This window comes from Phyllopteryx taeniolatus, chromosome 20 (genome assembly GCF_024500385.1).
Source record: "Phyllopteryx taeniolatus isolate TA_2022b chromosome 20, UOR_Ptae_1.2, whole genome shotgun sequence".
In the NCBI taxonomy this organism is placed as follows: domain Eukaryota; kingdom Metazoa; phylum Chordata; class Actinopteri; order Syngnathiformes; family Syngnathidae; genus Phyllopteryx; species Phyllopteryx taeniolatus.
The window spans coordinates 1,990,129-2,017,950 of NC_084521.1; the positions used below are offsets into that span (position 1 = coordinate 1,990,129).

A 27,822-nucleotide genomic window follows, 5' to 3' on the forward strand; every position below is an offset into this window, starting at 1 on the left:
ATAAACAAACGTGTTTGGCCCCGAGGCCCCATTGGCTCCGTGTTCACTACATGGAAGCCCGCTTGTTGTGCAACATCTTTCATTTCATTTCAGCGTGATGTTTTCTGACTCAAAATTCAACAGCGACTCAGGATGAGAAAAATGTCGGAATTGGCTTTTCTCGTAAGTTGTCAGATGTTCATTTTATCTCCGGAGTCTCCCCGGTGAGAGAGCTCGGCACAACTGCCGGTTTAGCGGCGTTGTGGCCGCCCACGCCACTCGTGACTCATCCGGGTTTTCTTCCGACACACTCTCGAGTAAACAAAAAGCACTCCCGTCTTGATATGGACGACGTCGGCATGAGTCTGACTTTGATTGTCGTCTCTTTGCTTTGATTGTTTTTCCCTTTTACACATCTGGTCCAGCCCATTTGCTACGCAGCTTTTTGTCTCGTGTCTTTCATTTTGCAATCTGGATTGGTTTAATGGATTCATGGAATATTTATACGTTAATAATAAAAAAATAATAATACAGTACAAAAAAAAGATTTTTTTCCCCCACCCATTTTAATAAAAAATGTTTAATCATGCATAATGGGCCATTTTATTGGCATTTGGGTGAGACTCCACAGTTTAATATATTTGAAAAAAATGCATTTTTACTTTAACAAAATGTCTAATTTATAAAATTTAAAAATGGCTATTTTTTATTTGAATAGAACATTTTGTAATAATGTAGAGTATAATGGCCAAAATCGTAATTATTTTCAATGAAATTTGGGTGAGAATCCAGTTAGGTAATATATTTAAAAACATATTTTATTTTAATAGAATGTTATCATAATTAATAAAATGCAAAAATTATATATTCTCCCTATTTTTCCATGTTGGTGCTACCAATACAAATGATTAATTTAAATAAAAAATGGACAATCCCCTTTGCTGATGATTATGTTGTTGTCAATCAATCAGGTTGTTTAGGTTGGAGCCTATTAATTTGAATTAATAATCAATAATTACTAAGTTCTAGATCTGGAGGATCCGACATGGAGGTCAAGTTTTTTTTTCATTCCTGATTTTAAATATTTAAGGTTTGTGATTTGTATATTGTCATACAGTTTTCCATCTATTTTTATTTCAATCCAACTACTAATTTCTAAAAATGTCAAATGGGCAACATGAACAATAATAAATATGTCCTTTAATTTAATTCAAACAACCAATTTCCTGTAGTGGTGCGACCTGTTCTACTCTAGATTGAACCATTATTTATTAAAATTGACAATGGAAAAATCTAATTTGTTATGATGATTATGTCGTCAAATCATTAGTGAGGTTTTTTTTTTATGTCGAGTCGTATCCGTTTGACCATCTTATCGATACTTATAATTAAAATCTGGATGTTGAAGATCCTAGATGGCTGTTGACAAATGATTAAGCCTTTTTTTAAAGGATATTATTATTATTTTTTAAACCAATAACAGGCATTGAGTTTCCACATTGGTGCAGTTGTGTTAAATTAATTACTTGCACCTATTGATTAATATTCCAGGATGCTGAAGGCAGCCGCGTCACCCAAGGGCCATCAGTGCTGGCAATCAAGCGGGTGCCCGCTTTTGTGTTATTAGCCTGAAGCGGCGGCACGGCCATCAGTCAGCCGGCTAATATTAAAAGGTGCGCTCTTTCGGGCTCCCCGGCGGCATAAGTGCCCTAATCAAGCAGTTATCACGCCAGAGGCAAGAGGGAGGCAGAGTAATGAGAAAGCAATATCCAAGATTAAGAATTAGTCTTTTCTGTAATGGCTCCGTCTCGCTGGGTCGATAGCGCGCCGTGCCGCCGCATGCCCAAGTGCGCCTCCACTCAGGTGGAGGGGAACGCTCCGAGGAAAACAACATCATCGTCGGGTGAATCAATGAGGCTTTTTCGCACATTAGTGCTGACCCATTGAAATGCACACAAAAAAAACCACATATGTCCGCTTTGTGGTCATTTAGATTATTTATAGACGTCCCCTCAGTGTGCTCTCAACGCTGCATAGCGGAGCAACCAAAATTAAACATTTAAAACCTCCATTTGCAGACTGAATTTAACTGTCCAATTAAGAGTGATTTTTGACTTGTTTATATGTTAAGATCTTCCATAATCTCTTCAGTGTATAACCAATGGAAACTTGTCCTTTACATCACACATTAAACATTTCCATTACCTGACTTATTTACAAGTATGTCCACTTTCTGGTCATTTTGACTGTTTAATATCATGCAAATGTCAATAGTCTCCTCTTTTTTTTAACTACTGATCCCAGAGATAACCAATGAAAACAGGTTCCCTACATCACACATTTAAAACCTCTATAAGCTGACAAAACAACATAATTATTGCTCATTTATTTTATTTTACTTACAGAGGTTTTCGTCAATGTGCTCTTAATTCTGCAAAGTGAAACAACCAATAGAAACATTTTCATTATGTCACACATTAACCCTAAAAAAATAAATGGCTTACACATGATACGGTCTGGAACAAATGCAACCCAAGTGCGCGTCTACGTGCACATGTGGCGAACCTACTCGGTAACTTCCACTGACAAACCAGGCTAAACTAGCTCCTCCCCGACATACAAAGCTCTTAGGCTCTATTGCGATGTATCACTTCAACAATAATTCCTTGACAGCAATTACTACTTCCCTATTAGCCAGGCCTTTGGTGCAATCTTGCGGCATCTTGCGGCATCAGAATAGGTGAGGGTAAATTCCACAGGAAAAAAAACAAACTGCGATATCGATACAAATAGAAACACTGGGGGAAGTGGGATCATGCAGCATTTTATTAGCATTTCAGGCAAGGCAAGAGAGGATGGGATGTTTATCATAGGTGTAAAAAAAAAAAAAAAAAAAAAAAAGCACACAGGCTGTGATGCAAATACGATACGATGCGTTGACATTGCGGCCGTACAGCCGTCCTGGCGTGTTTATTACAAGAATGATAGCGAGTGCGGCTAACAGACGCATGATGTAAACGCGTCTGACGCCGCTTCCTCTCTGATTAGTAAAGATGATTGGCGTGCTAAACGAGCTCCCGCGTTGCCGCCGACAGCAGCTGTCAGCTGCATCACTCTGGCCGCCGCTAATCGACGTTAATTCCGTGACAGGTGAAAATTAAACACGTCTGCGACTTCGCCGCTCTTGTTTATTGTCATGCCGTTGCTCAGCTATACAGTGAACCGTCCAATTTTTTCATGGGGGGAAACGTACCAGTCTGAAACTTCAGACCCACTTGACAATCGATGAAATTCTACAATACAAATTATATACTTTTTCTCTTACATGCTTTAAACACACTTCAATTTATTAACATACAATTTTTAACGGATGTATTTAGTCTGTTCTCACACTTTCACTGTCAAGAAATTGGAGGCTACCGTATAACATTATTTGGAGGAAACGGAAAGAAGACAAATAAGATTGTAAGACATGCTTTTCAAGCATTATTAGTCACTCCCAGTTGACGTTAACTGTCAAATTATGTTTAAACGCCAAAATGTTCAAAGGGCTAGAGTTAATTAGCATAGATGTTACAGTAATTATGAACCTTTAAACAACTGCTACTTTAACACACGCCAAGCAGCAACACATACAATGAGAGAATACACCAAAAGAGAATTAAACTTTGCGTATTGAAACACCAAAATATCCAACCAAACCAAATACAGGTAAAGGTCTGTTAGCTTAATGCTAACATTTAATGCAAAACACAAGAGACAGACCAACAGAAATGAGCTGTTACTAGCCGAGCATACAACAATACCGTTAATAAACGTAAATACCGTTAATAAACGTAAATTATTTTCACCTGAACGTTCGACGTCCTCTTTCCAACCTTTCGGGCGCGCTAACCTGTAGCACTCCCACGCCGACGGCCCAGTGCCAATTACTGTAGACTCCAATCTTTTCCAGTCGGCTCAGAAAGCGGGGCGAGGTTGGTAAATAACTCCGATCTGCTGTGGCAATCAAGCGGCTTGCTGCAGGAATTTCTTGGATATTCCTTACCGCTTCTTAAAAGGAAAGAAGAAGAAGAATCACAGGCAGGTCCTTTAAGAAGAAACCATGCTAATTAGATCATCTTTAGTGCTGTTAATGACTGATGGCAAAAAATATATATATATTATGCAGTGACGTTTGATTTGTTTTTTTTTCTAGATTAAAATAAAATAGTCTGAACATTATTAGAATAGTTTGTGTTGTTGTTGTAATATAATGAAAGTAAAAAAACATTTAATTATACGAAAATAATATCATTTTTATTGAAAAAAATGATCACAGAATAAAGTTTTCTTTGAGAGGAAAACTATTTGAATCTTATGGCAAGAAATTCACATTTGGAGAAAAAAGTTATGGCAATATTGCAAGATTAAAGTTGAAAAACTACTATTACGCCTTTTTTTCTAGTCAGATAACACCAGTTTGTTTTCAGTACATCACATTTCCATTCCTGTACATTGTAGCATAATTATTATAATCACAATAAAGACGTGACATTTTGAGTGAAAAAGGATTTTATTCTACTTGTAGCATAGTTTTTTTTTACAAACATGACTTCATTTTTGTAAGATTACAACTTTTTTTGTTAATAGAAAAAAGTACTATTTTCATAACATTACAACGTCATTCCCATCATATATTTATTATTCCCAAAAGATTACAACTGTTTTCTCCATAACCACACCTTTTCGGGGAAAATCTTAAACAAAAACAGTTTATCCCCGTGAAAACACATTAGAACAGCCGTAATTCCTCATCATAAAAATATTTAAATATTCAGTAACCTGACGGAAGGTCATTGCTGGCAAAGACCGGAAAAAAAAAAAAAGTAATCTGGACATACTACTTTTTTAGCAACCAAAATAAATCCAAATCGAACTGGTATTTATTTAAATATGTGTGCCTGACTGCAGGTGAATGTCCCTGATTTGCGAAAATGTATGAATGTCAAAAATGATGGCGGTGATGATTATATGCAGATTCTTTTTTTAACGTGTGCGTAGGGCGAAAATGATTAAGACTTGATGAGCCGCCACCATGAGACCACGTCACGTGCCCGCCGCTTTTCCCCCGGCCGCCTCCAGACGCCGACGCTGATTTCCCCCGAGTGAGTGTTAATTATGTAATTCATGCTCATATCCAGATAACGTGGCGTGTGCGCGTGTTTGCCGCATGTCACTTATTTGTTTCTTTTGTCCTCTTTTTTGGTATCATGCCACGTTTGCGCATCAGGGCGTACACACTGGGAAACAAACACACCACCAAGAGCGTCAGCTACGCACTTTCATCATATTTCTCGTAAGAGGGAATAAATCATTTTTAATACGTGCACAGTGAGTAGCTGTAATTGTTTGAGAAGATGACATTCTTCGTCACTTGGCACTTCAGATTTACATCGTCGCAAACGTTGTCAACGTGTCGAACTGCTAATTAAGTGGCAAAATGTGCAGCGTGACAATGTGTATTTTTTCATACGTTAATTCCCACATTTGAAGTGCGTGGCACATTAGCCTTGATGTTACATCACTGGCTGATTGGCCCTGCCATCAGTTATGCTAGTTAGCTTCAGAATAACGTAGGGATACGTTAAGTATTGCAACTATTTTCATTGACCAATTTTGTAATGATTTCAACCGGATATCCTTGGCTTCCACGACTGTTTCATAGCACATTAGCCTTTATGTAGCCTTGTTAGTCCTGGCACCACGTATGCTAACACTTTACAGTCACAATCCTGTTTTGTTTGTGCTTTTATTTCCACGTTTCAGTTCAAGTATGGCATGTTAGGCTAATTTTTTTTCAATGTCGCAGAATGGTGTCAAGCTGTTAGCCTTGGATGGTTTGCACGACTGTCTCGTAGCAAATTAGCCTTCATCTAGACTTGTTAGCCTTACCTTAATTCAAGCTAACAATTACACACGCCAGTGTATGCTTATTAGTTTCCACATTCCATTTTAGGTCAAGTTAGCGACACATTACCTAACTATGGTAACTAGCTTAGCAATACATGATAGTTACCATCACATGTGTTCTTCAGTAACCCTCAATTCATGTGTGTATAAGTTCAATTTCTGCAATTCTAAAGTTTGGGAAAGGCTGTTATACAATGTAAAACCAAAGTAGCGGTAAGCTCAACAGCCTTCGTTTTGATTTGTCACCTGTAGCTATTCCTTCTCACCTGACTGATGGAACGTTAGCAAGAGTTTATTGCCAAATAACGACCTAAAAAATGTATTACACAAAAGAACGAGTGTGCCCCAGAGCTGATAATGAATATAATAATAACAGTAATCAAAAAAGAGACGTCCAATGCGTTGTTGTTTTCAGCCTGATGTGAGAGCAGAAGGACAAAGAAACACTCGCCCAGTCTTCACTCAAGCTTATCTTGCAACAACAAATGCCTCACATAAAATGTCATGGTTGGGGGCTGCAGGAAGGGAGGTGGTGGGGTGGGGGGGGCATCATCTGTTACTTATTTTTGCGCATAACATAAACTGAATCACCGCCTCCCTCGCATTGTTGACGAAAAGAAAAAAAAACAGTGGAAGTGATAAAGCATGGCGTTGCTTCCATTAAATAGACTAAGAAATCATCTTGACACAAGGCCAGGGCGAGGAATCTTCTGGCCGCCACTTCCTCAAGGTCAAGTGCGCTCTTCCTACAGCGGCCTCAGCGGCGGTGTGATGAATGGCGGCCGCAAAAAGTGCCGACCGAGGTGAGATTTGGCGGTGCGTTTATGTATGGTGTTTACGGCTTTTGCCGCTGCGTTAATTGAAATAAAAAGAAGAAAATCCAACAGGTGGCATAAAGTCATGACTTTTAATGCCACGCGACCTAAATGAAGGCAGTTAGAAAAATAAACCAGCAAATCCCCGGTACGGCAAGTGAGTTGAGGAGCTCCTTGAAACATAATGGGTGCTTTGCCATTTTGTGACCTATATAGGCAACATACAGTATAGGGTTTTCATTCCCTCGCTGATTTTTTTCTGTTCACGGCAGGGCTCGGTCTGTATCCCCCGCGAATTGAACACTGTACACACATAACGATAATCAGGCTGAATTTGTGCCCGATTTGCCTCTTCCGCTCAAAGTCAGCAAATGCCCGATTATCGGATGTCTCTAAAGGTTATCCTTAGCGATCCAGCATTTAGTGTTTTTTTTTTCTTCCTGATGTGCTCGGAAATCTGGTGACGATGCATCGGTCAATGCTAAATGCTACATTGCAACTCACTACTTTGTCCTAAAGAAGAAAATAATTGCAGTCGTTTCTGTTTAAACAGTAGCGAGTGTGCGTCATCCAGGTGAGAAGTCATACTGATTGCTTTTATCGCTCACTCATGTTTGTCTTTGAAATGAAATTCTAATAGCACCCTAAATTCTTTTAATAAGTTCATCACCTGCTAATTAGCAAAATCATTTATTTTTTATGTTTCCATCAGGGTTAATACAGCAATATGTTTGTGGCTCTTTTATCCAAATTATGTGTTTAATGCTAAAATACTATTATTATTGTTAGACATTAATCTTCCAATTGACTGCTTTAAGAGGAAAAAACATGAATAAGTGTTAAAGTGCATGATTATTTCTTGGTTTAGATCTGAAAGGATAGTTACTAATTGGCCATCCTGAACATAAGGGTTAATTTTAGTGGTTGACTGTCATGCTTGATTCATTTCAGACTTCCTTCTTAGAAAATGCTGAAACTCACTGAAACTGAAAAGTACGGTAGTCCGCATTAAAACATGATGATGCCTGATGCAGTCTTCAGGCTCTCTAATAAATGTGTTAAGCGCTGTACACATGCTGCATTGACCCGCAGGTGCCAGTGTGCCGCGTGGTCTGGTTCTAATGAAACCTAATGAACCCCCCCCCCCCCCCCCCCCCCGTAGCAGCTTGGGTACAAATCATTGGAGGCTACCTGTAGGCTCGCTGGAATAAAAGTCATTCACGTGTGTGACAGCAAATCTTTGCCAACGGAGGGCAGAGGGGGGGAGTTGTGCTTGTTGACTGGGGTCTGGTCGGCTTGTTTATGGTTAAGATGGAGCCTCCATGAGTTCATTACGAGGGTAAAAAAAAAAAAATCCAGATGAAGAACCTCTTGCGTGGCCTGTGGTGGAGAATCTGTGGTGAAATTCTCATAAGGGACGCAAACCAGAAAGAGCCCCAGGGGGTCTCTTTGGGCTATTTTAGAAAGAGTTTATCGACAGCATTGGGCCTGTAAGAGGAAGAAGGGGGAAAAAAGGGAGCAAGTTTCTGTTTAAAGCAAGGCAACAAAAGCTGCCTTTGAAGTGTCCGCGCAGGAGCCGGTTGTGAAAGTCATTTAAAGCCGATAAACGGTGCATTTATGTGAATGAAATGTGCAAATGTTTGACGCCTCTCCTTGTGAAGTGATGCACAAAACGACTGAAAAATGATCTTCAACCAGCAAACAAGCCACGTGTCCTCAGCCCGAGCGTTGGACGGATTTCAGAGGGTAGAAAAAAAACAACCAAAAAACGACGCGTCTCCAGGTAACTGCATCCTTCCCACGTCTATTTCCAAACCCAAGCGCAGCACGGGCGCCGGGGGGCTCCGCGGGCCGCCTCGGCTTCAGAGGCGGCCCGCGAAAGACTTTCCTCGGCGAGACCGAGCGGGAATGACAAACAAGTCGAGAACAAGCCGTCTTTCTCTAAACCTTACCAGTGAAAATTAAGAACAAACGCTGGCTAAGACATCTGTGGACCAAAGCGGGACACATGGTGGGGGTCCTACTTTGATACTGTACTGGCTTAAATGCTGTTATTACAATTTACGTAATGGAGTTATTTGCATATTCGCTGCAGATGCTACAAGTGGGAGCCAATGCCTTGTTTAAATAGGAATCGGTGTCAAGGAAGTAATGGACTATATGTGCACCAGATCCGTGACGAACTTCCAATCTAGCTAGGTGATCTGCAAATTAGTTTTCGGTTAACTTCCTGCGACGTTCACAACAACGGGAAAACGAAAGGACAAAAAAACTTGAGCGCTTAAAATGCCACAAAAATTAATAAATAGCTCAGTCACCATTCCATAAAACTGGATGTCTCAAATGTCGTTTGCTGTTTTCCAAAGACCGCCTTCCTTCACACGCAATTAGTTACGTTTTTCTACTACTGTATTTCTCTAGCAGGCCCTGGAGTTCCACAGTTTATAGTTTCTATATTGTCCTTATTTTTTTTTTTCTCTGCAGAATATACAACAATGCTCAGAGCTGATCATCTTCAAATGTTCTAAGTACGGTGTAAGAAACCAGCAAAATAGTCTAGCGCTCCCGAAATGCTCAACAGGTGTAACAACCAATTGGATGCACTAACTTGGCCAGCTTGGGGAACCTGACTCCATTCTGTCGACTCAACTCCGTGTGGTAGAGGTTATACAGTATCCCATAATGAACTGTTATACAATCATAACAGAAGTTAACCATGGTAAAATGGAACTAAAATATATTTTCTTTAAAGCACCAAAACTTTGCTCTCTTCATATTTACTACCCGTTTCGATTTCTATTGCAGCCCGTTTAGCCGGCAGACAGGCTGCAACTCATCGGAACTTTGAGCTTGACTGAAACAAAGGGGAAACAAAGTTGTGGTATTATCACGTCTTATTTTTTTTACAATGAGTCTTGAAATCTCTATGAGAATAAATTCAGATTTGTTTTCAGATTAAAATGTTAAAATGTATTTTTTTGATGAAAATCTTGTTTTTCGAGAAAGACTTGTCATTCTACAAGAACATCATATTTTATCCAGTCGAAAAGTTGTAATCTTCAGAGATTGAAGTTATATTTTTTTCAAAAAAAAATGTGTTTTGTTTTAATTGGTGGCCAAAGATTGATGGCCCTCTAGTGGTGTGGGGCACTCAGCAACGATCACGATCTGAGGATAATTCGTCAGAGGACGGTCTCAAGATGACTCGCCAGAGTGGAGGTGGTCACAGACGAGGGCGAGGAGACTCGCTCTCTCCGCTATCGATTCCACGTAAACTTCCTGACGGCCGCTAGGGAACGCGGCCATTTTTTACGGCGACTTGCGTAGCCAAGACCAAAGAAGCTTCTGCGATCGACTAATGGACGAGGCTTAGCACAGCAGACATCAGAAGAAACACAAAATTATATAACATAATTTGTTGAGGCACGGTGGACGACTGGTTACAGCGTTCTGAGGACCGGGGTTCAATCCCCGGCCCTGCCTGTGTGGAATTTGCATGTTCTCCCCGTGCCTGCGTGGGTTTTCTCCGGGCACTCTGGTTTCCTCCCACATCCCAAAGACATGCGTGGTAGGTTAATTGACGACTCTAAATTGCCCGTAGGTGTGAATGTGAGTGCGAATGGTTGTTTGTTTATATGTGCCCTGCGATTGGCTGGCAACCAGTTGTGGGTGTACCCCGCCTCCTGCCCGATGATAGCTGGGATAGGCTCCAGCACTCCCGCGACCCTTGTGAGGAGAAGCGGCTCAGAAAATGGATGGATGGATAATTTGTTGAATTTTTGCATGTTTTTTTTACAACAAAGTATGACTCTATTTACGACGTAAATACGACTTTTTTACATGAAAACATAATTCCGATTTAAAACAGGAATGTTTTGCGTTAAAAGAAAAGTTGCAAATCCTTCATACAAACGTTTCGATCCTTCATACAAACAAATTCATGAAGGAAAAAAATTCAAATTGTCAAATCTACAGTATGTCTCCACATTTTTTAAGAGGTAAATTAGGACTTTTACATTTTTTAAAAATATCACTAACTCGGAATGTATAATAGGACTATAATGAATAAAAAAAATAAAATAAAAAGATGTCATACTTTGTGGCTGTCTAAGATTTTTGTAATGACATAAAATAAGAATGTTTTACGTGAAAAAAAAAAAGCTATTGCCAATTTTTAAAAAATAGGACTGTTTTAAATATTAAAAAATCAAATAGACAAATGGGGGGAAAAAATGATAACCCACCCCCCGCCCCCACTATTGGACAGTGATATGGTAAATTTAATCCAATTAGACTCAACACTGGCCAAAAACGTGTCCATTTTTAACTTTTGAAACCTTTAGTTCCTTGTTAGTGAGTCTGCTGATTTGAGTTTAACACTTGGAGCCGTCGTAAAGGAAAGTAGACAACTCGCCAGGATTGTGTCTGAGGCGACACCGGCCGAGCGGTTCTGCTTAGCGCACAGTAGCCTCACTGTCCTCCCTGGGGACGCGCAGCCAGTCCGAACTCGCTCTCCTTTGATTATTCCCGAGCAGCTTGTTCGAGGCGCAATGCCGGGAAGACTTTCAAGTGACTTCCATCCGATTTGCCCGAGTGTTCTTTGTAAGCGACAACGCGAAGGTAGTGCCTGTGCAATAACAATTCTCCACAAGCTCACACAATTGTTTGTGTGTGATTTGTGTGGATGCATTAGGCAGGAACCAGGGAGAGGATGTAAAGCGATGCAAAGTGCACACAGTGATGGAACAATCGAATGGAAGCAAGAAGTCTATAAGCAGTCAACGCAGCTCCCGGTTCTGGGAATGCTGACCCGATGTTCATCCAAATAAGCATCTGCTTGCTGCAGAAGGGAGGGAGGAGATGTTGTGGGTGTGTAGGTGATGGAGCGGGGGGCAGTGTTGCATGCATGATCCCTTGTTTCTCTGCAAATCAGATTCCCTCAAGCCGCTCGGATTGTTGCCCCTAATCCCGGTCCGCTCGGCGGCGGGCGAGGAGCGCTCGTCGTAAGTCGCTCGGATGCGGCGAGTGTGCAAACAAACGCTTTTAGAAGCTCAGCAACTGAGTGCACTTTTAACATTCGATGCCAGTCCTCCATGTGAACGTGGATATTTGAATTCAACAGCCGTCAATGGCAGTGAAGGAGTTTTTAATACACGCAACACACACACAGCCTACACATGTAGGTCGTCTCTCCCAACTTGCACACACACACTTTAGTGTTTGGGATCAGAGTGCCACAAGCACTCCCATCAGTGCTGCCACAAACGGGGTCAAGCCAATCAGCTCAATTAATGTGAAGCAGGAGGACGCGCAAGGGCACATCACCCCCTAATTTGTGCCTGCAAGGTATGGAGCTCCTCACAGGAGGAAAGAGAGAGCGCACTGCACTGATACACTTGACTTACCCTCAGTGGGATGCTCGACAAGCACGTTAAAATCCAAAGAGTCCGAGCTTGCTCCTGCAAAGTCTCCTCGGAAAGCTTTCCACAGAAGCTTCCTCCTCCTCCACCTTCTCCTTCTCGTTTAATTCCCAACCTGGTCGTGCTGCCGCCTGGCTCTCATGCTCTCTCTCCTCCGGGGGTGCACTTCCACGCGCAGTGGACGCCACCACCACTGTCACAACGAGTGTGAGTGTTGGAGAGGCGTGCAGAAAGTGGCGTGCTGCACTCGCGCTCTGCAGACTGACGACTGAGCCGGAGAGCTAGTGTGTGTGTGTGTGTGTGTGTGTGTGCGTGTGTGTGAATCGGATGGAGGGAGGGAGGAGGGAGAGAGTGAAGAAGATATACACACACACACACACACACACACACACACCTCCTCTGCGGGAAGGGGGTTAGGAAGCAGATTTAGAGGCCACTAGAAACACACACACACACCCTCCCTCCCCCCAGTGACTCGCAGTGGTCATCTGGGAGATTGGCTTTTGTCTGCACACAATGAGACACGATTAACACACTCACATCGGGTCACTTCATTAGGTACACCCGCGTAAGCCAGCGCCCGATGATTTGTAACATGATATCGTGATATTGCGCACAGCTTTGACGATGTACGGTACAAGTCGACAGGCGCAGGCGTTTTTGGGGGCAGGTGTTCAAGCCTCAGCGCCAAAATAATACTATTAATACTATTAAAAAAAAACAAAAAAAAACTAGTGTATGTTTAACTTGACCTTTTTTGTTAACTCAGTCATCACAGTCAATGAAACAAATATTAACAATGTAGGTGAAGGCAAGCTATAGTGGAGATAAAAGGTCGACACACCCCTGTTCAAATGGCAGGTTTTTGTGGTTAAAAAATGAAGTCAAATCATTAGAACTGTTTTTCCACCATTAGTTTACCTATAACCCGTTCATCTCAATTGAAGAAAAAAATGAGAGGAAAAGTAAAAACAGAGAACTGAGATAACAGGTTTGCACAAGTACACACACCCTCTTATAAATGGTTATGTGGCTGTGTTCAGAATTAAGCAATCACATTCAAACTCAAAAAGGGTCAGCACACACCTGCCACCACTGAAAGTGTCTCCGATTAACTTCAAATAAATCAAGGTGGGAGCATATGTATAACTCTCCCAAGGACTCATATAAATGCCCCTGAAATATCAAAACACTTTGGGAGGAATTGATCACAGAGATTATTTTATGTTTAAAATACAGTAGATGAAGAAAAATATAGGCTGCGGCAAAAAAGGGCAGGTGCTTGAGCACCACTTGGAGTCTGTGTGTGCACGGGCCTGGAACAAGAGCTACGTCACTATCCTGAAACAAGGTATTTGTGAAAAGGACACGTCAAAGCAGACAATGTTCGTACACGTGAAGCTTACAAAATTGAAAGAAAATGAAAATGTGTATTTTTTATCAGAATTGCATTAAGAAGTGTTGCGTTGTCAGCTAAAATATATATCATTCATTTTAAACTGTGCTGTCTTTTTCTACGTCCTTGACCGTATGACATTTTCCACAAAGGTTATGGAAAGTTGGTATGAATCATAAGAGATAGCACGTTCCCATGGGGGCCATAATCTCGTTGGCGGGGTTATAATGCTCAGATTTTGGTCTAATCTGGTTGTACAACCACTGTAATAAACATTTTGTTAAATGTGAGTGTTGATGAAAAGGCAGATTTAAAAAAAAAAAAAAAATTTTTTTTGCTCTGCATTTAGCCACATTGTTTCCATTTCCAAGCACGTCCTCTGCATTTGCCTTTAAGGGAGGTGACTCGATGGGTCTGGTGGCGAGATCAGTCAGCTCCCGTTTGATGAGCGAGCGGAAAGAGTTACATCATGAAAACATCAAAACTCGACCCGTTTCTCTGAAGTCTGCGACCTGGATTCTCTTTATGTTCATTTTTTTGCATGATATAGCGCCTCGCCGGGTCGCCATCCGTGTTGGCTAAGCAGAGGAGCGACCCGCGGCTTTGACCTTTAAAAACGAGACCCGCACATAACGTAGTGGCACACCTCACTCATCGGAAAAGGTTACTCGGCTATCAGCATTCTCACTTTTTTATTTGCGGGGCTTTCTTGTCCCGTCAAATTCCACTTTGTGGTATAAAACACTCGGCATGAGGTGTGATTTAATAACCTTTTTATTCTCTTAGTCTTGTTTCCAACCCGATTGTTAGCATTTCAATTGTCAAAAGCTGTCAAAATAACTGATTGTTGTACCTTAGAACCCTAATTCCTAACTACTGCGCTATTTATTCACAACAAATACTGACTCTTTTGTTCAATCATCAACACCAGCAACGTAGAGTTGGCAGAAGGTTCATGAATCTGTGTATTCCACTGTTGCCATTAAATCAACAGTAAGTTCAACAGCACGTACATTTGTGAGTAAATTAAGACGAGATCATGATTTCAGTACACACGACTGGGCATTCATTCATTTCAAGATGAGCCTAAAATGCACCATAACCTTTACAAGTGAACTTATTTTTACCTTTTCTAAACTTTTGAATGCACGTCCAATGTTTCACATGTTTCGCACAACTTGGTGTTCTCAAGGAGCTGAAAGGCAACATTGACAACAGGTGTGCTAAGTACAATTGAACACACCAGTGCCAAGATCAAGACAAATTACTTTTAAGCATCCCGCTGTGTATTCGTAAACACCCAAAAATTAGCTCATTCTGCTTGCCAATGGTGTTAATCCAAGATTCATGACCTGAGCTTTGTTTCTTCTTTCTGTAGCGAACATTTAATGTACCTTAAATCTGGTAAAGACATTGACTCGAGATTCAGGAGTTAACTAATTTTACCGTAGGACATCTTAGGCAAGTTCTAATGTGAATTTGCCTTAAAAGTGGTTTGCTAATAAAGCTTTCTGATATGGAGACTATTACCCAAGAGTACATGTCATTTACAGTCGGAACCATATATACAAGGGATACGATTATGGAATGAACAAGCGGAACAAATAATGAGCACAATAATAACATTGCAAAACACACCGTCTTTCTTTATTGTTCACCCTTGGCGGAGGTTCGCGCTCCAGCGAGAGCCATTCGGCATCCTCTCAGATGGGAAAAATAACAACACAGATTAGGACGCTTGCCTCCATTATGCTATTTCCACATTTGAGCCTAGCAGAGGGCCGACGCAATTACAAACAAAATACAGTAAATACAGACGTTCACGCATTTCGCACCAAGCGAGCGTAAAAGGCGAGCGGACCGCCGTCCAAAAAAGCGCGCTGAAAGCTGTATTTAAATGTGGCTGTGCGGCTTTTAAACGCTGCTGCAGGATCAGGCCTGTCCAGATGGCTCGCTGCGGCCCGAGAGGACTCCTGTTTTTAATCCTCTTGGCACCGGCCGGGCTAAGCCAGAGGTGGAACGGATGCTTGTAGTCAGGCGTCAGTCAGGCCACGCCGGCCCGATGCTGCTGCTGCGACGCACGCGCAAACCGCACGCGCCCAACCGAGGCGAAATAACATGTTGGCGTGCGTCCATGGTGAAGATTGACTGACATTTCATTGAAGGTCATCAACACTGCAGCCTAATGCCAAATGGGAGAGAAAACTTGTGTAAACCAGCCCCATTTAGAATATAGCTGATTTTCAACAGTCTTTAGAGTTAATGCACCTCTATACCAAGCATAAAAAAAATCTAAACAAACCATGTTTATCTTATATGGACCAACATTTTGTCATGCACTGCCTTTAACACGTTGACCGTTATGGCGCACCGCTATCACTGACATTTCACTGAAGGTCATCAAACACTGCAGCCTGATGGCAAATGGGAGAGAGAAAAAAAATGTCAACAAGCCCCAGCTACAGTGTGAGGCAAAAGTATGTGGACCCTTTGGAATTTCTTACATTTCTGCATAACTTGGTCATAAAATGTGGTCTGCCTTTCAACTAAATCCCAACAATAATCAGAATCTGCCTAAAATAATACCACACGAACAATTTAGTTTTCATGATTTTATCAAATATAATGTAAACATTCACAGGACAAGGAGGGGAAAGTAAGTGAACCCTTGGATTTAATAGCAATAATCTCAACCTAACATTTCCTGTAGTTGCAGAAGGATGAATTTTTGGACCATTGCTCTTTATAAAATTGCTGCAGTCATGCAAGATTCCTGGGATGTCTGGTGTGTCTCCTGAGGTCATGTCCTGAAGTCAGGACTTAACGCATACTGTCAACTTGCATAAAGCTGGAAAAGGTTAAAAAGGATATCAAAAAGTCTTGATGTTCATCAGCCCATGGTTAGACAAATTGTCTATAAATGGCGAAAGTTCAGCAGCACTGTTGCTTCTCTTCCAAGGAGTGGCTGTCCGGTAAAGATGAGTGCAGGAGCACAGTGTAGGATGCTCAATGAGGTCAAAAAGCACCTAGAGTGAAGACATTGCCACACGTTTGAAATTTTGGCAGAAAAATATGCGAAACGTATATTTTGTTCTGTGACAGTATAAGCAGCGAACCTTGCCAACAGAAAGACGCCGCGCCGTCTCCGCCAGTAATATAGGTCCTTAAGCCATCACAACAAATTGGGCGCATCGCCTCTCACCAAGTCAAATAAAAGTCGATTCTGTGTTTAAAAAAAACTAAAACAAAACATATTCTTGAGGAAATGCTCATATTTCGGACAAAAACAAAACATTTTTTATTTTACCGAAAAAAATAAATAACACGACCAGCTTTCCATTACACTTTTAATGTTGCGCCCCCACCCCCTGGAGGGCACAGAGCGCACGTCACTGTTTGGGAAGAATCTTAGTCAGTTTCCCTTCCTGTAAGTGTTCCAACTTGTGCCCACGTCGTGTACGAAGACGTGTGCTGCATTACATGATAACGAACACGTCCCTGCTAGTGACCTCATGCACTGCTCACGTGATCAAATGCTCCACGAAACCCTCGAGATTCCCGTATTGAAATGTTAATATCATATCAGAGGAGGCATGAATAATGACGGCTAATCCACGGAGGGAGTATTTACACTGCAGAACCCACGCACGCGTATGATTGTGCGCTAATTGTGTCGGCTTTATCTGTTAATTGACCGCCAGAGGAGTGCGACGGCTCGTCTCTCGGCGGACGCCTTTTTCCTCTTCTCTTGCGTCAGCCGACAGCCAAAAGAGGACAAAAGCGTCCCGTTCAAACAGCCCTCGGGAGATTTCCATACCAAACTCGGCTTCTATCTTTTTTTACATGCATTGGACACAACATTAGGTACACATAATGTTGCGCTAAATACAGTACAATCAATGTAATGCTCATGAAAATACACTATCTAAATCATTCAAATAAACAGTGACAAGCAGCAGTTTTACCATCGCTGAAATTTCCATCTCAAAAGTCAACTATTGATGCGTTCCTTTGTTCTCTGAAGTCAATATTGGCTTCTGTAGGATGGGTTGGGGGGATGGGGGGGGTGGTAGTTAGGTGTGGCTTTGCAGTTTTTAGAGGGGGGCTCAGGTGCAGCTCCTATTAGCCAGCGTGGTGCTAATGCAATCAGCGGGTTACTTCTCTTCTCTGCATCAAGGAGCTCTAGACAAGCCCGGCTTGTCCCTGGAGGAGGTTCGAGGAGCAGAAGGGGACATTTGGAGCCCCCCCTACTGAAGCCATTATAGCAGATCCCATTTGGGTATCTGTTAGTTAGTCTTTGAAAAACAAGCTCTTTTAGACCATATGTGTTGTGGCAATATTTCAAGACCGTTTCAAATTGGACTTTCAAACCAGGGCGTGGGTTTCAGATCAGGATTTTCAAGTTCCATTTAGGGTTTGAGAGCAGGGTTACGGGTTTGAAGCCTTCGGTTTATCCACATTTGATCCAAAACCTGCTCGTGAAAATCCAGCCGACGATGCAATTATGTATACTATTCTAAAAGTCACATCCCTTATTATGTTCTTCGCTCCAGCTGCTTGCTGAAAATAAAAGCTCAGCAGCATCGTCATTATTTTTGTTTTTATTCTGGGTGGCGAGCAGACGTTTGGAGTCAGCACTAACGCGTCTAGGCACCAAATGTTCTGCTGAATAACAGCTCCGTCGTTCCCATCCAGAGTGCAACGTCGCCCCCCCCAAACCCCGATGACGTCCAATTAAGCGGCTCTGCTCTCCACGGAACCAGCGTCACACTTGGGGGACTCCGGTCACGCAACTTCACTCTAGTGAGACTCAAGTTGCCGCTTTTCGGACTCGGGACTTGGTTGGCTAAAATTTATGAAAGACTCTTGACGACTTTGAACGTAAAAAGTTGCAAATGTCGGAATACTTGTTGTGACTGAGCAAGATTCTATGAATTGACTAATGACTTCCTTAACCCAAGTAGCTCCAGCCTGACTTGACTCAACTTGCTTGGAATTTAACCGCAAATATAAAAATGTAGTTTTTTTTTCTGTCTGAATAACGCTAATTGAAGTGTGACAATGCAGGTTGTACAACAATCTCATCAACGTTCTCCTAGGCCGCAAATATTCTTTAGTGCTATTTAAGACACCCGACAGAAAAATGTAATTTCACGGATGAAAAATATCATTCTGACGGGAGGAGGATGGAGAAAAAAAACCAAGCAATTTGATTTTGAGTCCCATCAGGCCACGTCTGTAAAAAAAAAAGTGTCTAAATTGTGTGGCCACACAAAATGAGGTCACATTTGCTGCAGGTGGAGACCAAGCAGTGTCTCCAAAGTTTGGATGATTTACCAATTTGATCAGCAGCTAATCATAGCGCGCAGACGCCGTAAGCGAAGAAGAGCAAAATGAGGCCATATTGCTTCTTCTAAGGCTGGTGATGGCTGTGCGCTTACGTTGTGCCACAGTTTGGAAACACATTAAATACAGTGCGGACGGAGCACAGATGAAACACTGCGCCTGCGGGGATAGGGCGAGATATTGAACGAGGACGGCCCGCGGGGGCTGTGAGGCTGGGGGGGGGGACCGCTAAGGTGCTGAGTGGGATGCCGCGTGCACTAAAGTGAACTGAACAGCGAGGCTGAGGTCCATTAAGTTGCTCTGCTGTCCGCCTGCAATTGCAAATATCAACGCAAATATCAATTGCAAATATCAAATATTCATTCATTCATTCAACTTCCGTTCCTTACAAGGGTCGCGGGCATGCTGGAGCCTATCCCAGCTATCTCCGGGCGAGAGGCAGGGTACACCCTGAACTGGTCGCCAGCCAATCGCAGGGCACATATAAACAAACAACCATTCGCACTCACATTCATACCTACGGGCAATTTAGAGTTTTCAATTAACCTGCATGCATGTTTTTGGGATGCGGGAGGAAACCGGAGTGCCCGGAGAAAAACCCACACAGGCACGGGGAGAACATGCAAATTCCACACAGGCGGGCCGGGATTTGAACCCCGGTCCTCAGAACTGTGAGGCAGATGTGCTAACCAGTCGCCCACTGTGCCGCCTCTAGTGAATCGGATTTTCAAAATGATTTGACTTGTCTCTAAAACTGTTTCACCAAGCATGTTGCAGCCGAATTCAAATCCACATTGAGAGTCAGTTGGAGCTGATTTAATTTGTTCATTTCTTAGTATAAATCATACTCAAAATCCAAATTTAGATTGAATTCCAAACAAAATAAAAATACATTTAAAAAAAGAAATTACATTCTAAATTAAAAAAATTGAATTCTATATTCTGAATTACAAAGTCATGATTAAGAATTCAAATTCAACGTTCACACACAAAATTGAAGTTCAAAATTCAAATCATGATTTGTCTTAAAAATTCAAATATTCAAATTTGTACTCTAAAATGACATTCATATTTTAAATGAAATCAATTTGAATAATGAAATCTAACTTCAAAATTAAAATTCTAAATTGTAATTATGAATTTAATCATTAATTCTATGTTATACAAAAATACAAATTCAAGATTAAAAATTCAAATATTGAAATTTTAGATTTTAAATGAGATCCAACTTTAAATCCAATTAAAAACAAAATCGATTTAAAAATTCACAATTCAAATTAGATTTTCTAAATTCGAATTATTTGTATCGTTTAAAAATCTGATTCAAATCCAGATTCAAATTTAAATTCAGAATCAATTCATATTCAAATCTAAAGTCAGATTCAAATCTTTATGCAGATTCAAACCCAGATTCATGTTCATATTATAATTGAAATTCCAATTTAGCAGTAAGCGTATTTCCAAAATGACACAGATGAAGAGAACACGAGAATGCAGGTGCCGCCTTTCCCGCGGGAAGCGTGCTACAAACTGTCTTTCTGTTCGAGCGTTCGGGCTAAGCGTCGAGGTCTGTCCCACCGGCGTCGGCGGCGGGCCAACTTGGAAGCGACGAAGAGAGGATCCGGCGACGTGCCAGCGACTGCGGGATTTATCTCCCTTCATGGCGGCATCGCTCGCTTGCTCGCTCGTTCTCTCGCCCGCTCCCTCCCTCCCGCCGCCGCCTCCACGGGACGATTATGCTCTGAATTCCCACGATGTGGCCGACCGGCAGATGTGCTTAAACACAAACGGATTTGAGCTCCCGACCAATCACATGCTGTCGTGTCAGGCCGCATGGCGTGTTGGCGACGACGGGCGGCGGGCTGGCCGCTGCCAGGCTATTGTTTGCAAATGGGCTCCAAATGAAGCGAACGCCGTGTCCTAAATAATATGACACCCCGGTGTTTACCTCCGCGCTCGTTAACTGCAAAATGAAGTCATAAAGTGCACGCCAGCGTTATTGTTGTTCTGCCACACAAATGCTTTTGTTATTAATCATGTTAGCCGTTAGTTTGTAATCAATCGCTCTTTTTTCATACAGCGGGCTCAGTGCTTGCTATTAGCTCAATTAATATTTATATTATTTGGTCAATTTAGGCAAATTACATAGATATATATATATCTATATATATATATATACATATATATTTGTAATTTAAAAAAAGCCATTTTTAAAATGATGGCAAATTGAGGTGGAGTTAAATATAAAAATAGAAAAATAAACAAAAATAAAATGTTTAAATCTGTAAAACTGTGGACAAATACCAATATAGAAAATACTAAAGAAATACTAAAAAATATATACATATATAAAACCGTTTAAATTAAAATAGAATAGTTCACATTTGAAACTACAGAACTAATTAAAATGCATAAAGATACAAGTATATAATAAAAATATAAAACATTAAATACAGAATAAAATGAAGAAAGCATTTAAATACAATACATTGTGAAAAAGCAAACTCTGGAACTAACAAATATCTAAAAATTAAATACTGTAAAATATTAATTTACAAAAACATTTAGAAAAATATAAAAAAATAAATAAAGGAAAATATCAATGCAAAATATATACAAATAGAAGAAATGAAAATATTGACAAAAATAAAAATAAAGAAAACATAGCAATTCAAAATGTAAGAAAATATCAATATAAAATAAAAATATCGTAAAAATACCAATACAAATATAGAAGTTTTCTATATTTTCTGTATTTGTATTGAATGAAAATATAGAGGAATGAACATAAATAATATTAATAATACATGATGTAGAATATATAAGAAAAAAAAAAATTCAAGCAAAAAAGGTACAATGATATTGTTGATTTCTGGCTGATTTATACTGCAAGTACAAAATGACATGGCCAGTGTGTGTCTCTCATAGCATGTCCTGCGAGGAAGTCTTTCCGAAGTAAAAGCCACTTTTAAACGTCACTTTCTTTCGTATGTCCAAAGTTGACGGGCATGCAGTAGCGGTGGACTGCTTTCTTTGTGAAATTCACACTATATTTTATTTATGGGCCAAATGTCCGGCTTTGCTCGGGGTATCAAATGCACTTTAGATGTCACCAGAGGGAGAATCTTTCCGAAGAAGAGGCCGGCCCAAACGGAGTGAGAATATGAACCTTAAGCGCAGACGTTTACTTATTTATCGCGTTCATGCATTTAGCCACTTTGTTGACAGAAAGTGCACAATGGACGGATGATGCATGTGCACGCTTCCATTCTTTACTTTAAGCCTCCTGTGATGTTGCGGGTCAAAATGAAAAAGTTGGAAACTTTAAATAAATTAAAAAAAAAACATTAGAAATTGATTTTAAAAATGAAGATACAACTTTTTGTTATACACAGGTATGTTTATTTACATGTGTAATCTTTGAACGAACATGGTATATTCAATTATATTAACACAAGGGGCCTAAAGAGGGCCAGAAATGAGTAATTATGCACAATTATTTTGCTAATATTATACACTCCATTTTGTGTCTCACACAGATATGTGCACGCCTTATTTAACACATTAACATAGAGTCGATAAGTGAATGTTTAAAAGTAGTACAGACTGTATACATTTTGATGTAAAACCGATTTTATTTATGGCTTTGGCGGGATTTTTTGCGACCAAAAAACTTTTTAAAGTAGTTGCACTTCTTTTAAATTATATTTAAAGTCGAGTGGTGGGAGTTGAATTAAATTCATAATAATCATGTTTGTTAATTGTGATTTCAATATCAAGCAAAATAATGGTGATTATTATTATTATTTTCATAATCGTCCACCCCCTCCGTTGAAGTTTTTATTAATTGAGTTAGGTTTAGGGTTAGGTCAGTTGTTGTGGTTAGTGTTTAGGGTTAGGAGTCTGGATTGCGAAATTTTTAGTGTATCAAAGAAACTGTGGTTGGGCCACTTTATCAGCCGTGGGTGGGGTGGGGGGGCAATCCATAATTTGCATTGAAATGCAGGTTGCATCATCATTGACACATTAAACCGCTACATATTTCCAGCTAATTGGTTGGCCCGTACACGTGTCGTGTGTTTTCCGTCCATCTGTTGTGTTGCTGCCACTTTTAATGCACTCCCCTGCAGGCCTGCCGCAGAGGCCTTAAATGATTGTTATAGAGTTTTGTGCACGAGGCAGGAGTATATAAAGCGTACGAGAGTGTGTCAGCTGTCACGAGCAATAAAATGCTTGTATTTGAATTCTAAAGTTCTGTAAATGCCTCCCAGAGACGCGTCGCCATATGCCTTTTTTTGTTGCGCGTTACGCTCCGGCTCCTGGGAGAAAAGTCTATATGGCTCACTGCAGACTGCACCACACCACAAATGAAAGGGAAAGGGGGGGGGGGGGGGGGAACAGCAAATTGTTGGAAATAAAAGTCCTCGCTTCCTCACGTAGGTTTTTTCCCCCGCCGCTCCTCCAGAGACTTGAAGAAACTGCGATGAGGAAAAGAATAAATAAAGATGTGATTTCATGCATCTGGCTAACATGCACCAGGACGAATTCAGGACTTTTGCCGGCGCACAATCAATATTTGATGGGAGGTCTCCGTCATTAGAGCCGCTTTTAACTTGAAATTCCCAACACGAACGTTTGTTGAACGGCGACGGCGGCGCTCGCCAATATTTGAACTGCCGCAACAATCAGTGACCTCTGAACTCCCCCATTTGCCGTATAATTCCCTTCAATTGAAGGACGCAAAACGGCAATTCTCACACTAAAGCCTCATGGAAACGTGATTTATGGAATTTACCGTATTATAACTCCTATTTATTTGAATTGTCTTCTCTTTCTACTATCAATCACAAGTGTTTTATGTCTCTGCACCCTGGATTAGAGGAACAGATGGCTTACTCTTTGCTGATGCCACCTTGCGTCTGTTGCTTTTTACACCATGCACATTTTTACTTTCACCTTTCGAGTTGACATTGTTCTGTCAACTACGACTAGCTGCATTATTTCGATACACACTGGAATAGAAGTAAACTTGATTTATAATCTTTACCGATGTCACTTTGGCCTTTCTTGATTTTTTCAAATTTAGTTTTTCTTTTTTTACACGGTATGTCAGCTTTTACGACATACAGATGTCTGTTTTTCGTCGACGCACACTGGAATCGAGGAAGATTTGATTAGTCTTTCCTGATGTCACAGTGCTTTTTACTCTATTGATTTTGACCCTACAGTATGTCAGTTTTGAGATTGTCCTTCTGCTTTTTTAAGTTGTCCTTTTATTTATAACTTTGTTTCCGATGGATGCACATTAAAATAGAGAACAACTTAATTTATAGGCACTTTGTTGTATTGCTGTTTGAACTGTTTGTTTTTACATTGTTCTTCTGATTTTTACTTGATTTAATATTTGTGTTGTGCATACCATATAATGAGGGGTAACTTGATTGATCGTCTTCCCTGATGCTACCATGCACTTTATTCTTTACCCTTTACGCTTTGTTCGTTTTGACATTGTTCTTTCAATTACTACTGTCTGTTTTTTTCTGCGGTAGACATAAATAGGAGAAGAAAAACTTGGTTTATAGCCCTCACTGATGACACTTTACTGATTTCGAAATTATATAACCATTTTTACATTGTTCAGATTTTTACATTGTTCTTAGTGTTGTGACTAACTGGTATACCATCGAATATAGCACATTGTGCCATCAGCAAAGACTATACCTTAAGGTTACCTCATTCTTTTTTCACTACTATTGATTTTTAAACTGTATGTCAGTTTTTACATAGATTTTTTTTTTTTTTTTTTTTTTTTACTTTTATATTTTTTGGAATGTTGTGTTTACATAGTGTAACTTAGAGTGAAGTCAAATGGATTTATAGTCTTTGCTGTTAGTGTTGTGTATACTTGAAGCTCCCTGTTGTAGCACAAATGGGGAGCCTAAAATGAGAATAATATAATTCAAATGTTTCATCATGATATAGTTTGGAAAACTAAAGTTTTCAAGGACTCAGGCGATGACATAGCGAAAGCAATGTATTAAAAAAAAAAAGGTTTTTTAATGCTTTATTTGTTAAAGTCTTAAATACCTTCAAATGTGTATGCTTTCGACTCTGATGACACTCCAAATGGGCAATAATTCCACTTTTATTTGCAGTAAACTTCATTTACAGCAAATTTAATTAAACCACCCCCACAGAGCGTGACCTGGCAGTGTCTATTAAGAGAAAAAAAAAATTTAAATTAAAAAAAAAAAAAGCTTGTGACTCAAAGGTATGGTAATGACTTAATTGGACATATTTTCCATCCCTGACTCCATTTGTCTCGAGTGGGGTCTTCAAATGTGCGCCTGAGCCGGCGAGCGGTACAATTAGGAGCGCCTCGCTGGTGGAAATTAAGCAGATATTGCGTAGCCCGCTCCAAAATGAGGGATTAAGTGCTTAAAAATGTTCCGCTTGATCCCTCCGCCGGACTTGAAAGAGAACTTCTGATATCGCTCAGAGACGAGCGCATTAAACAGCCCCGCCCACGATCCATCCATCAGCCTCACTGACATTTTTTTTAACACAAACTATAAATGTTGCAGGGTAAACCACTACAGTACCCCACATATTTGCGGTTCACTTTTCACAAAGTCACCTATTAAGTGAAACATCTGGACTTAGAAGCGAGTTTTATATTTTGGGGAGGAGCTAAGTTTAGCCCGGGTTGTTGGTCAAGTCGCATGAGTTATTTTGTTTTTCAAAGGATAATGTTAGAAGATGAGTTGTAAATGATATGATACTATACTTTGTACGATTGAAACTACATTTTGCCAAAAGCTAACGTCCATCCATCCATCCATTTTCTACCGCTTATCCGGGTCGGGTCGTGGGGGCAGTAGCTTCAGCAGGGACGCCCAGACCTCCCTCTCCCCAGCCACCTCATCCAGCTCCTCCGGGGGGATCCCGAGGCGTTCCCAGGCCAGCCGAAGGATGTAGTCTCTCCAGCGTGTCCTGGGTCGTCCCCGGGGTCTCCTCCCGGTGGGACATGCCCGGAACACCTCACCAGGGAGGCGTCCGGGAGGCATCCGAATCAGATGCCCGAGCCACCTCATCTGGCTCCTCTCAATGCGGAGGAGCAGCGGCTCTACTCTGAGATCCTCCCGGATGACCGAGCTTCTCACCCTCTCTCTAAGGGAGAGCCCGGACACCCTGCGGAGGAAACTCATTTCGGCCGCTTGTATCCGGGATCTTGTTCTTTCGGTCACGACCCACAGCTCATGACCATAGGTGAGGGTAGGAACGAAGATCGACCGGTAAATTGAGAGCTTCGCCTTTCGGCTTAGCTCTTTTGTTTACCACAACGGACCGATACAAAGTCCGCATCACTGCAGACGCTGCACCGATCCGCCTGTCGATCTCCCGTTCCATTCTTCCCTCCCTCGTGAACAAGACCCCAAGATACTTAAACTCCTCCACTTGGGGCTAACGTATGTATCTAGAATAAAATCAAAATAAAATTTTCCATAGTTATCACAGTATGTCTATTTTTAAAAATAATCTTTAATGGGACTTAGGTAGAACATAACAAATATTTAATATCTGTTTTCATTGATTAGTTTGACACACAGTGATGACAGTACGGTATTAACCTTGGTGTGGATGACACACATACTGTACATAAGGATTTGCAATCGGAAATATTGAACTGTTTTAACATTTACGATCGTCGACCAATTAAAGAGCATATTGTGTAAGAAAAATTTCGGTGACAGGTCACACAGGTAAAGCACTCAGGTTCTTCATTAGAGAAATCCGATAATCAGGCCTTTGTTGACTTTGATCAGAGGAGAGAAATCGGCCTCACAATCTGCCTGATTATCGCTGCGTGTGTACCTCGCTAAATTGCCGATTGTTCCGTTTCAGGCCGCTGCTCGGCTGAACTCTGCGTTGACATTTTGAACAATTACCATTTGTAAGATTGACAGATCGGGAAGGAAAGTCCCTCTTGACACACCTCACTCCAATGGATTGTCATTCAGGATCATCTTTCGAAGCATCTGATCATCGGGATTTTGCTGGCTTTGAATGGAAGAGATGGTAAATGCTGAAATTGGGCCCGATTATCATTATGTGGTACCATGCTTCAGTGCCAACCAGCCGTTTGTTGCCTGCATGCATGGTGGACGCACCCCTGCTGTGTTTGTCCACACAGCAAAGTCTTGGAAGTCCTCTTACTGGATATTGATGCTAGGACTTTCCCACGTAAGAAAATACAAAAGTGGGCCTTGGTGGATATTCATCACTGCCACCTTTTTATTGCCAGATGTGTTTATCCCGCACACTACCGCGACATGCATGCATACATAAATAAACCACAGCAGCTTTTCTTTTTTTTTTTATGTGGAGAGAAGCGTGGCGTTCAGGTGATTGATGGAAGTAATCTCAACACAACGCAAACTTCCTCATTCGGCGCCGTAAAACACGTCATCGAACTGCCTAAACTTTGTCATGAATAAAAGTGACTCTCTTGCTCCTCAGATGTTAACTATTAAAAAAGAGAATTCATTTTGGTGTGATTTTTTTCTTGAAATTGGATTACTGGGAAAATTTAACCACAGAAGACAGCGGCAATATCGTCTTTTACTTAATTTGCGTGGCAGCTGTCAATCACGTTACAATGTACATTACCGCCCTCTGCAGGACAGGAGTATTAACACAATTTCAAATTCATAACCAAATTGATTCTTCTATATTTTAGTCCGGAAGGAATAGTTTTCATTAAAAATAGAAACTGATCAATCAGGTAACAAGAAATCGAATTGTAGAAGTGCTTTTGGAAACATTTTCAAGGCAGTTAACATTTAACCTTCAAGTAATTTGGTAAGATATGTTAGTGTTTAAAATAACACATAAAATAAAAATCATGGTAATG

The 27,822-nt window shown here is 40.8% G+C and overlaps 1 protein-coding gene across 2 annotated transcripts in view; it reads right to left on the minus strand.

Moving 5' to 3' along the window:
• Nucleotides 1-12,433, minus strand: part of LOC133470382 (cadherin-12-like) — a 132,879-nt gene extending 120,446 nt beyond the window's left edge. For both annotated transcript variants that reach the window (XR_009785967.1, XM_061758733.1), the window contains exons 1-2: nucleotides 12,152-12,433; nucleotides 3,831-4,032 (exon numbers count right to left, since the gene is read on the minus strand). The gene's annotated coding sequence lies outside the window, so the exon portion shown is untranslated. The remainder of the gene's footprint in view (nucleotides 1-3,830; nucleotides 4,033-12,151) is intronic.
• Between the last annotated feature and the right edge of the window lie 15,389 nt (nucleotides 12,434-27,822).